Source organism: Eptatretus burgeri, unplaced genomic scaffold (assembly GCF_056783735.1).
Source record: "Eptatretus burgeri isolate ZD-2024b unplaced genomic scaffold, Ebu_testis_v1 Ebu_testis_scaffold_65, whole genome shotgun sequence".
Classification (NCBI taxonomy): domain Eukaryota; kingdom Metazoa; phylum Chordata; class Myxini; order Myxiniformes; family Myxinidae; genus Eptatretus; species Eptatretus burgeri.
Window position 1 is genome coordinate 37,292 of NW_028222015.1, and position 12,420 is coordinate 49,711.

Below are 12,420 nucleotides of genomic sequence, written 5' to 3' on the forward strand. Positions count from 1 at the left end.
GTCAGGATGGCCGAGCGGTCTAAGGCGCTGCGTTCAGGTCGCAGTCTCTCTGGAGGCGTGGGTTCGAATCCCACTCCTGACATGGATTTTTATTTTTCGGTGACAAGTTTTGATGTGGTTTTAACAAAGTGCAACATCATCTTGCATTCGATGTAAAAGTCGGAGGTGATTTATCTTTACTTTCAGAGAGACACTGGAAAAGTTTCTTCTTCCTTGAAAATTTTTGTAATTAATTGCATCCCATCCTTTCATTTGTGAGCCAATTTGTTTTCCATTATCCAACCCTCGTTGTGGCCCTGGTACACACACGCACACACACACACACACACACACACACACACACACACACACACACACACACACACACACACACACACACACACACACGTGGATGCACAGACGAGCAGAAGCGACACAAGACATGAGTGTTGGACGAGACTGTCCCTGAGTTTGGGAGAAGTGTCGTCACTTCTCAGGGCACTCTGGGTTCCAGCGACGACACAACAATTGCACCAGCTTTCTCACCACACTCAGTGGAGCATTTCCCAAGGAGGAATGTCTTCTTTCCCATGGATGCCAACCGATGGTTGTTTATCCAGGCTCTGTCCTTTTTGAATGCTGAACTTCAAGCAGAAAACCAGCACATCCCATTTCAAAAGCCTTTGTAATGACTCGGAGGTGTTTGAACCAACGACCTCCCAAAAGTGGCTCACAATGAAAGGATTGCATTTGAATGATTTCCCAAAATTTTGGGAGATGAATCCTTTCAAAATCGTATTCCATATTTCACACCTTGTTGAAACCACATCAAAACAGTCTTCTCACCTGAAAAACCACAACAAGAAATTCACATCAGAATTGGGATTTGAACCCACATCTCCAGAAAGGACACAACCTGAACAAAGCAACTTGGACTCCTCAGCCAAACTGACTGGTTTTATTGAGTTTTTCAGGATTTACATAAGAAAGGAAAACATCATCAAGTGACGTTGCAGCACACACCCTTTTGAAAGTCTGGTGTGACTCAGACAGGATTTGAACCACCGACCGCCCAGATTCAATATTTTTTTTGCCCACCTGAAACAGTTCAAGTGAGTTTGTGGTATGGTGTGTCATCCTTCCATCCGGAAACACTCACAACAACTTCGCTGACACTTCTGATGAGATTGTGACTCAACTTGGCTTAAATGATCTTTTGTGTGGTGGAACTCAGCTTTGTTCATGGCATCCCACCCACATCCACCAATAAAGAGGTCATCATCAGGTTTGAAGGTCCCTAAAGTTGTTGAATTTTGACCTTGCTTTGGCACCATTTTGGATTTCAGGAAAAATATGAATCATATTACCTCAAACTGCTTATCCGATCAATGCAAAACTTTGAATTTGGGATCAATGACCAAAGGGTGTGTCCCAAACCCATCGCTTTCTGTTCCCACCTGGCACCATTGCACGGAGCTGCTCCTGGACTCTGTGCCCTTGTGTCAAGACAAGGTGGAGAATTTGCTCTCAAACCTTGCCCCAGACGGCATCAGCCCAGGTTTCCGAAGAACCTGCTCTGATGCTTCAATGAACCCTCTCTGTTCTATTCACCCTCTCATTTGCACAAGGTCATCTGCCATCTGGCTGGAAGTCAGCAAATATGACCACTCTGCATAAAAAGGTGCAAAAACAGATCCCTGAAACGACAGACGAGTCAGGTTTCCCCCAATCATCAGCAGTCATGGAATCCATCATGCTTCCGACATCAAATCCTTCCTCTTCTCCAATGGCTTGAGTTCCAATCACCAAGTTTGATTCGAGCAACACAGAGAACAGTCAGGATGGCCGAGCGGTCTAAGGCGCTGCGTTAAGGTTGCAGTCTCTTTGGAGGCGTGGGTTCGAATCCCACTCCTGACATCAAACTTGTTTTTTTCTTTGACAAGTCTTGAGGTGGTTTCAACAAGCTGCAACAACAACTTCCATGCGTTGTCAAAGTCGTTGTTCATTTCTGTCTCCACTTCCAGAGACACTGTGAAAGTTTCTTCGTCCTCCAAATTTTTGTGCATCAATTGCATCCCATCCTTTCATTTGTGAGTAAATTTGTTTTCCATGATGCAAGTTTCGTTGTGGACCTGGTACACACACACACACACACACACACACACACACACACACACACACACACACACACACACACACACACACACACACACACACACACACACACACACACGCACACGCACACGCACATACACACACACGGATGCTGTTAGGGTTAGCAGAAGCGACACAAAACAAGACTGATGGACGTGACTGACACTGAGTTTGGGATAAGTGTCGTCACTTTTCAGGGCACTCTGGGTCCCAGCGACGACACAACAATGGCACCGGCTTTCTCACAATACTCAGTGTGGCATTTCCCAAGGAGGAATGTCTTCTTTCCATGGATGCCAACCTGTAGTTTTTGATTCAGGCTCGATCCTTTTTAAACGCTGAACTTCAAGCAAGGAAGCAGCACAAACCATTTCAAAAGCCTTTGTGATGACTCGGAGGGGTTTGAACCCCGACCTCACAAAATTGGCTCACAATGAAGGGATGTTGCAGGAATGATTGCAAAATGTTTTGGAAAAAGAAAAATCCTGAACAAAGCAAGGAAGATATTTCACACATTGTTGAAACTACATCAAAACAGTTTTTCTCACACAAACAAAGCTCAAGAAATCCATATCAGAAGTGGGACTTGAACCCACAACTCCAAAAAGAATACAACCATAACACAACACCTTGGGCTGCTCAGCCATCCTGACTGGTCTCACTGATGTGTTCAGTACTCACACTAGGATGAGGGGATTGGAACCATCCTCTGTGCAGAGCGTTGTTGCTGCTGAAGCAGTCTCCTTGGCTATTGGTCACAATCCTGAATGGGTCGGCACACCGACACAGGATACCAGCATACTACTCCGACTCAGCGGACGCATCCGAGATCGTGTTCACAATGCCGCGCCATGAGTTTTTGTCCATCATCAGTTTCTGCATGTCCGTCATGTCATGCTGGATATCCCTTGCTGCGCAGTCGATGTCGTTCCGTGGCCTTCTTCTGTTTGTTGGACAAGGCAATCTCAAGCAGATCATGTCAGATATTATTTTGTCTTTGGCGTGGAAAGAGTGACCAGCAAAACATGTTCTGCGACGAGCTACAGTGGAAGAAATGGGTGATATGTGTCCGTATATCTCTGCTTTTGTTCTGTGTTCCCGCCAGCTGATGTTCTGAACTCTCATAAGAAGCCGAGTGTTTGTGCCATCGAGCCGGTCCTGCACGGCCTTCTTCATCGTTCATGTCTCTGATCCATGCAAGAGTGTGTTCTCAACGCAAGCTCTAAAGAATGCAAGTTTTGTAGATCTTGAAATGTTAGACGACCAGATGTGCTGCAGCCTGTGAAATGCACTCCAGGCTTGACCTTTGCGTGATATGAAGTCCTTCTTGGAGTTAGCTACATAAGACCCGAAGTACATAAAGTCTTTGACTTAATTTAGTTGTGAGCCATTCTTGGAGAAGATTGGTAGATGATTAGCACCCTCACTTATTGTGATGTATTCTGTTTTCTTGGCATTGAGAAACAGACCGACCTTCGCTGAAGCATCCTCATCAGAAATTAGAAGGTCTCGAGCATCCTTGAAAAGTGTCGCTTGTCAGGCGATGCCATCTGTTGAGTCAATGTCTGCAAGATGCTTATCTCTGTCATTATTTGATCTTTTTGGCTTGCTGTCAATTCCTTTCTCTTTCATGGTCTCCAATGACTGCCTGAGAATGGAATCCACAACTCTTCCAAAAACATAAGAAGAAAGGGTGTCCCCTTGGAGGATGCCTGCAGTTGTGAGAAACTCCATTGTTGAGCCATCCATACTTTGAACAGTGCTCGAGGAGTTGTTGTACCTCATGGCAATTGCTTGCACTGTTTCTTCTGGGATGCCCGAGTTCAAAATAATTTGAAGCATGACCTTCTGTTGACATTGTCAAAGGCCTTTGAGAAATCCACAAATACGAAGCTTGCTTTCCTCTTGCAGATCTTTAGTTCTTCTATGATCCTCTTTAAGGCAAGAATCTGTGGTGCTGCAGATCTGCCTTTCCAGAAACCATTCTCGTTGCGTCAGAGAATAGGATCGAGCTGAGGGATAATCCGATGAAGCAGCATAGAATTGTAGATTTTTGAGGCGAGAGGTGACAATGTTATACCTCTGTAATAAGATGGAAGAGAGAGGTTGCCTTTTTTAGGCAGAGGAATGATGGCAAATTTGGAGAAGGTCGCTGGTTTTTTGCCTCCATAGCTTTCGTTGTAAAAGTCTGGCAGCTCTTGATGAAAAAGTGGGCTCTTCCAGACGACAGCTGGAATGTTGGTGAGGCCAGGAGTCTTGAATTGTTTGAACTTTCTCAGGAATTTCTGGAGGTCCTCCACAAAGAACGGACCGGTGTTGATGGAAACAATGTCAACAACTCTGTGATTGAGGAGTGGATCGTCAGGATTGGTGTTCTGCTCAGGATAACCTTGCAGATTGCTAAAATGTTTAAACCAGCAGTACAGATGTTCCGCTGTGGTGTTGCCTTTGATACTGATAGCTGGGGAAGCCTTCTTGTTGGTGATCTCTCTCAGGACCTGCCAAGCTGCTGCATGCTTATTTTCTTGGTGAAAACGGTCAAGCTCGTCGATGGTGGACTTCACATACCAGCATGCTGGCACTCATTTTGCCGACCTCGGAAGGATGACGGGCTAAGTTATGCCCACCTGGAATGAATTCAACAGCTCAGCAGGAATCAAACTCAGGAACTGAGGATCCAAAGTCCACTACTCTCACCATGAAGACAACACCAGGCAAACTCACGCGAGAAATTAAAATATTGTCAAGCAAGGCAGCAGCACATACCCTTTTGAAAGTCTGGTGTGACTCGGAAAGGATTTGATCCACCGACCTCCCAGACTCCATTTTCATTCGCTCACCTGGAACACAGTTCAGGTGAGCTTGTGGGATGGTGTGTCATCCTTCCGTCCATGAACACTTTCAAAGATTTCTCTGAAACTGCTGACGAGATTGTGACTGAACTTGGCTAAAATAATTTTTGGTGTGGTGGAACTCAGCTTTGTTTATGGCATCCCACCCCCATCCACCAACAAAGAGGTCATCATCAGGTGTGAAGGTCCCCAAAAGTTCTTGAATTTTGACCTTGCTTGGCCACGATTTTGGATCACAGGAAAAACTTGATTCATATTATCTCAAACTGATGACCGATCGATGCAAAACTTTAAATTTGGGATCAACCACGAAAGGGTGTGTCCCAAACCCAACCCATTCTGTACCCACCTGACACAGTTGCACCGAGCAGCATCTGGACTCTGTGTCCATGTGTCAAGACAAGGTTGAGAGTTTGCTCTCAAACCTCGTCCCAGACGGCTTCAGCCCACGTGTCCGAAAAACCTGCTCTGCTGCTCTTCCTCACCCTCTGTTCCATTCACCCTCTCGTTTGCACAAGGTCATCTGCCATCTGCACGGAAGTCAGCGAACATGACCACTCTGCAGAGAAAGGTGCAAAAACAGATCCCTGAAACTGCAGACCAATCAGCTTGCTGCCAATCATGAGCAAGGTCATGGAATCCATCATTGCTTCCGACATCAAAGACTTCCTCTTCTCCAATGGATTGATTTGCAATCACCAAGTTGGATTCAAGCAGCAAAGTGACCAGTCAGGATGGCCGAGCGGTCTAAGGCGCTGCGTTCAGGTCGCAGTCTCTCTGGAGGCGTGGGTTCGAATCCCACTCCTGACATGGATTTTTATTTTTCGGTGACAAGTTTTGATGTGGTTTTAACAAAGTGCAACATCATCTTGCATTCGATGTAAAAGTCGGAGGTGATTTATCTTTACTTTCAGAGAGACACTGGAAAAGTTTCTTCTTCCTTGAAAATTTTTGTAATTAATTGCATCCCATCCTTTCATTTGTGAGCCAATTTGTTTTCCATTATCCAACCCTCGTTGTGGCCCTGGTACACACGCACACACACACACACACACACACACACACACACACACACCCACACACCCACACACACACACACACACACACACACACACACACACACACACACACACACACACACACACACGTGGATGCACAGACGAGCAGAAGCGACACAAGACATGAGTGTTGGACGAGACTGTCCCTGAGTTTGGGAGAAGTGTCGTCACTTCTCAGGGCACTCTGGGTTCCAGCGACGACACAACAATTGCACCAGCTTTCTCACCACACTCAGTGGAGCATTTCCCAAGGAGGAATGTCTTCTTTACCATGGATGCCAACCGATGGTTGTTTATCCAGGCTCTGTCCTTTTTGAATGCTCAACTTCAAGCAGAAAACCAGCACATCCCATTTCAAAAGCCTTTGTAATGACTCGGAGGTGTTTGAACCAACGACCTCCCAAAAGTGGCTCACAATGAAAGGATTGCATTTGAATGATTTCCCAAAATTTTGGGAGATGAATCCTTTCAAAATCGTGTTCGATATTTCACACCTTGTTGAAACCACATCAAAACAGTCTTCTCACCTGAAAAAAACACAACAAGAAATTCACATCAGAATTGGGATTTGAACCCACATCTCCAGAAAGGACACAACCTGAACAAAGCAACTTGGACTCCTCAGCCAAACTGACTGGTTTTATTGAGTTTTTCAGGATTCACATAAGAAAGGAAAACATCATCAAGTGACGTTGCAGCACACACCCTTTTGAAAGTCTGGTGTGACTCAGACAGGATTTGAACCACCGACCGCCCAGATTCCATATTTTTTTTGCCCACCTGAAACAGTTCAAGTGAGTTTGTGGTATGGTGTGTCATCCTTCCATCCGGAAACACTCACAACAACTTCGCTGACACTTCTGATGAGATTGTGACTCAACTTGGCTTAAATGATCTTTTGTGTGGTGGAACTCAGCTTTGTTCATGGCATCCCACCCACATCCACCAATAAAGAGGTCATCATCAGGTTTGAAGGTCCCTAAAGTTCTTGAATTTTGACCTTGCTTTGGCACCATTTTGGATTTCAGGAAAAATATGAATCATATTACCTCAAACTGCTTATCCGATCAATGCAAAACTTTGAATTTGGGATCAATGACCAAAGGGTGTGTCCCAAACCCATCGCTTTCTGTTCCCACCTGGCACCATTGCACGGAGCTGCTCCTGGACTCTGTGCCCTTGTGTCAAGACAAGGTGGAGAATTTGCTCTCAAACCTCGCCTCAGACGGCATCAGCCCATGTTACCGAAAAACCTGCTCTGATGCTTCAATGAACCCTCTCTGTTCTATTCACCCTCTCATTTGCACAAGGTCATCTGCCATCTGGCTGGAAGTCAGCAAATATGACCACTCTGCATAAAAAGGTGCAAAAACAGATCCCTGAAACGACAGACGAGTCAGGTTTCCCCCAATCATCAGCAGTCATGGAATCCATCATGCTTCCGACATCAAATCCTTCCTCTTCTCCAATGGCTTGATTTCCAATCACCAAGTTTGATTCGAGCAACACAGAGAACAGTCAGGATGGCCGAGCGGTCTAAGGCGCTGCGTTAAGGTTGCAGTCTCTTTGGAGGCGTGGGTTCGAATCCCACTCCTGACATCAAACTTGTTTTTTTCTTTGACAAGTCTTGAGGTGGTTTCAACAAGCTGCAACAACAACTTCCATGCGTTGTCAAAGTCGGTGTTCATTTCTGTCTCCACTTCCAGAGACACTGTGAAAGTTTCTTCGTCCTCCAAATTTTTGTGCATCAATTGCATCCCATCCTTTCATTTGTGAGTAAATTTGTTTTCCATGATGCAAGTTTCGTTGTGGACCTTGTACACACACACACACACACACACACGCACACGCACACGCACACGCACACGCACACGCACACGCACACGCACACGCACACGCACACGCACACGCACACGCACATACACACACACGGATGTTGTTAGGGTTAGCAGAAGCGACACAAAACAAGACTGATGGACGTGACTGACACTGAGTTTGGGAGAAGTGTCGTCACTTTTCAGGGCACTCTGGGTCCCAGCGACGACACAACAATGGCACCGGCTTTCTCACAATACTCAGTGTGGCATTTCCCAAGGAGGAATGTCTTCTTTCCATGGATGCCAACCTGTAGTTTTTGATTCAGGCTCGATCCTTTTTAAACGCTGAACTTCAAGCAAGGAAGCAGCACAAACCATTTCAAAAGCCTTTGTGATGACTCGGAGGGGTTTGAACCCCGACCTCACAAAATTGGCTCACAATGAAGGGATGTTGCAGGAATGATTGCAAAATGTTTTGGAAAAAGAAAAATCCTGAACAAAGCAAGGAAGATATTTCACACATTGTTGAAACCACATCAAAACAGTTTTTCTCACACAAACAAAGCTCAAGAAATCCATCTCAGAAGTGGGACTTGAACCCACAACTCCAAAAAGAATACAACCATAACACAACACCTTGGGCTGCTCAGCCATCCTGACTGGTCTCACTGATGTGTTCAGTACTCACACTAGGATGAGGGGATTGGAACCATCCTCTGTGCAGAGCGTTGTTGCTGCTGAAGCAGTCTCCTTGGCTATTGGTCACAATCCTGAATGGGTCGGCACACCGACACAGGATACCAGCATACTACTCCGACTCAGCGGACGCATCCGAGATCGTGTTCACAATGCCGCGCCATGAGTTTTTGTCCATCATCAGTTTCTGCATGTCCGTCATGTCATGCTGGATATCCCTTGCTGCGCAGTCGATGTCGTTCCGTGGCCTTCTTCTGTTTGTTGGACAAGGCAATCTCAAGCAGATCATGTCAGATATTATTTTGTCTTTGGCGTGGAAAGAGTGACCAGCAAAACATGTTCTGCGACGAGCTACAGTGGAAGAAATGGGTGATATGTCTCCGTATATCTCTGCTTTTGTTCTGTGTTCCCGCCAGCTGATGTTCTGAACTCTCATAAGAAGCCGAGTGTTTGTGCCATCGAGCCGGTCCTGCACGGCCTTCTTCATCGTTCATGTCTCTGATCCACGCAAGAGTGTGTTCTCAACGCAAGCTCTAAAGAATGCAAGTTTAGTAGATCTTGAAATGTTGGAAGACCAGATGTGCTGCAGCCTGTGAAATGCACTCCAGGCTTGACCTTTGCGTGATACAGTAACTACAGACCAATCAGCCTTCTCCCAATCATCAGCAAGGTTATGGAATCCATCATCGCTTCAGACATGAAATCCTTCCTCTTCTCCAATGGCTTGATTTCCAATCATCAATTTGGTTTCAGACCAGGTCACTCTACCCTGGATATGCTGCTACTGCTCTCCCATCAATGGATGGAGGTCCTCAATGCCAGACAGGAAATCCGAGCCGTATCCCTGGACATATCACGTGCTTTTGACACAGTCTGGCACCCTGCCCTACTCACCAAACTCTCTTCCCATGGTATTCAAGGCCATCTCCACTCATGGCTCGCAGACTTCCTCTCCTGTCGCAGTCAACGTGTGGCCCTAAATGGAGTTCTTTCATCCCCTCTTCCTGTGCAGGCTGGAGTTCCTCAAGGTAGCGTTCTGGGCCCTGTTCTTTTTCTGGTTTTCATCAATGATCTCTCGGACTCTCTGGAAAATCCTCCATTTCTCTTTGCCGATGACTCCACCCTCTGCCGTACCATCTGTCATCCCTCAGACCGGCAAGCAGCAGCTTCTTCGCTCACTGCAGATCTGGATAAAATCACAAACTGGTCCAACAAGTGGAACATGTCTTTCAATCCAGACAAATCTCACACTCTCACTATGTCTCTTCGAAAGGACCGTTTACAAAACCCCCCCATCCACTTTCTCAACAATCCTCTGGAAGAAGTCTTTTCTTTCAAGCTTCTGGGTCTCACTATCTGCCATGACCTTTCCTGGGAAAGTCACATTTCCAACCTTGCCTCAAAAGCCAGTCGCCGACTGGGAATCCTCCGTCGTGCAAAGTCCTTCCTCGGCCCTCTTGAGCTCCTGACCACTTACAAAGCTTTTGTCCGTAGCCTGATGGAGTACTGCTCTCCCCTCTGGGCTGGTGCTCCTGCCTCCCACGTTTCTCGACTTCACGCTGTCGAAACCAGGGCATTTAAGATCATTGGCATCTCCCGCAATGAAGCTGAGTCTTTGGGCCTCTCACTCAATCAGCGCAGGTTGGTCGGTGGTCTTTCTGTCTTCTACCGACTCCTCTCCAGCCTTGCCCCCCCTGCTCTCTCTGCGATTTGTCCCAACCACATTTCCACAGGGCGCTCAAGGTCCGCCAACAACCCCCTTCTGGTAAAACTACCAAAATCACGAATCACTGCTCATCTTCACTCTTTCATTCCTCTTTTTCCCGCCTGTGGAATAAACTTCCTCACTCTATTCTTTCCCATTCTTCCCTCCAGGCTTTCAAAACAGCTGTTCACCACCACCTCTTATCTTCCCCCATCCAAATCCTCGATCTTTTCGACCCCCGATAATCCACCCAAGCCCACTTCCTTCAATTCTCCTGCTTTCCTTCCTGAAAGTCCCTGTAATGTCCATCTTCTCCTCGCCATGTTCCCCGTCCCATCCCCATCCCTCTCCCTTCCACAGTTCACCTGTGTCTGTTCCCCAATGTTTTGTCCCTTCCACTCCCGCCCCTCTTGTCTCATGCCTCCTTGCTGTGAGTTGTGTGTTAGCTCTCATACGAGCCTCGACCAAGGTATACAAAAAAAAAAAAAATATGAAGTCCTTCTTGGAGTTAGCTACATAAGACCCGAAGTACATAAAGTCTTTGACTTAATTTAGTTGTGAGCCATTCTTGGAGAAGATTGGTAGATGATTAGCACCCTCACTTATTGTGATGTATTCTGTTTTCTTGGCATTGAGAAACAGACCGACCTTCGCTGAAGCATCCTCAACAGAAATTAGAAGGTCTCGAGCATCCTTGAAAAGTGTCGCTTGTCAGGCGATGCCATCTGTTGAGTCAATGTCTGCAAGATGCTTATCTCTGTCATTATTTGATCTTTTTGGCTTGCTGTCAATTCCTTTCTCTTTCATGGTCTCCAATGACTGCCTGAGAATGGAATCCACAACTCTTCCAAAAACATAAGAAGAAAGGGTGTCCCCTTGGAGGATGCCTGCAGTTGTGAGAAACTCCATTGTTGAGCCATCCATACTTTGAACAGTGCTCGAGGAGTTGTTGTACCTCATGGCAATTGCTTGCGCTGTTTCTTTTGGGATGCCAGAGTTCAAAATAATTTGAAGCATGACCTTCTGTTGACATTGTCAAAGGCCTTTGAGAAATCCACAAATACGAAGCTTGCTTTCCTCTTGCAGATCTTTAGTTCTTCTATGATCCTCTTTAAGGCAAGAATCTGTGGTGCTGCAGATCTGCCTTTCCAGAAACCATTCTCGTTGCGTCAGAGAATAGGATGGAGCTGAGGGATAATCCCATGAAGCAGCATAGAATTGTAGATTTTTGAAGCGAGAGGTGACAATGTTATACCTCTGTAATAAGATGGAAGAGAGAGTTTGCCTTTTTTAGGCAGAGGAATGATGGCAAATTTGGAGAAGGTCGCTGGTTTTTTGCCTCCATAGCTTTCGTTGTAAAAGTCTGGCAACTCTTGATGAAAAAGTGGGCTCTTCCAGACGACAGCTGGAATGTTGGTGAGGCCAGGAGTCTTGAATTGTTTGAACTTTCTCAGGAATTTCTGGAGGTCCTCCACAAAGAACGGACCGGTGTTGATGGAAACAATGTCAACAACTCTGTGATTGAGGAGTGGATCGTCAGGATTGGTGTTCTGCTCAGGATAACCTTGCAGATTGCTAAAATGTTTAAACCAGCAGTACAGATGTTCCGCTGTGGTGTTACCTTTGATACTGATAGCTGGGGAAGCCTTCTTGTTGGTGATCTCTCTCAGGACCTGCCAAGCTGCTGCATGCTTATTTTCTTGGTGAAAACGGTCAAGCTCTTCGATGGTGGACTTCACATACCAGCATGCTGGCACTCATTTTGCCGACCTCGGAAGGATGACGGGCTAAGTTATGCCCACCTGGTATGAATTCAACAGCTCAGCAGGAATCAAACTCAGGAACTGAGGATCCAAAGTCCACTACTCTCACTATGAAGCCAACACCAGGCAAACTCACGCGAGAAATTAAAATATTGTCAAGCAAGGCAGCAGCACATACCCTTTTGAAAGTCTGGTGTGACTCGGAAAGGATTTGATCCACCGACCTCCCAGACTCCATTTTCATTCGCTCACCTGGAACACAGTTCAGGTGAGCTTGTGGGATGGTGTGTCATCCTTCCGTCCATGAACACTTTCAAAAATTTCTCTGAAACTGCTGACGAGATTGTGACTGAACTTGGCTAAAATGATTTTTGGTGTGGTGGAACTCAGCTTTGT

General features: G+C 46.2%; 4 non-coding genes across 4 annotated transcripts; all 4 read left to right on the forward strand.

Moving 5' to 3' along the window:
* Positions 1-82, forward strand: TRNAL-CAG (transfer RNA leucine (anticodon CAG)). Its single transcript has one exon. It is a non-coding gene; the product is annotated as a tRNA-Leu (tRNA).
* Positions 83-1,814: 1,732 nt separating this feature from the next.
* Positions 1,815-1,896, forward strand: TRNAL-AAG (transfer RNA leucine (anticodon AAG)). The gene has a single exon. It is a non-coding gene; the product is annotated as a tRNA-Leu (tRNA).
* A 3,817-nt stretch (positions 1,897-5,713) lies between these two features.
* On the forward strand, positions 5,714-5,795 carry TRNAL-CAG (transfer RNA leucine (anticodon CAG)). Its single transcript has one exon. It is a non-coding gene; the product is annotated as a tRNA-Leu (tRNA).
* Positions 5,796-7,560: 1,765 nt separating this feature from the next.
* TRNAL-AAG (transfer RNA leucine (anticodon AAG)) lies at positions 7,561-7,642 on the forward strand. Its single transcript has one exon. It is a non-coding gene; the product is annotated as a tRNA-Leu (tRNA).
* The last annotated feature ends 4,778 nt before the right edge of the window (positions 7,643-12,420 follow it).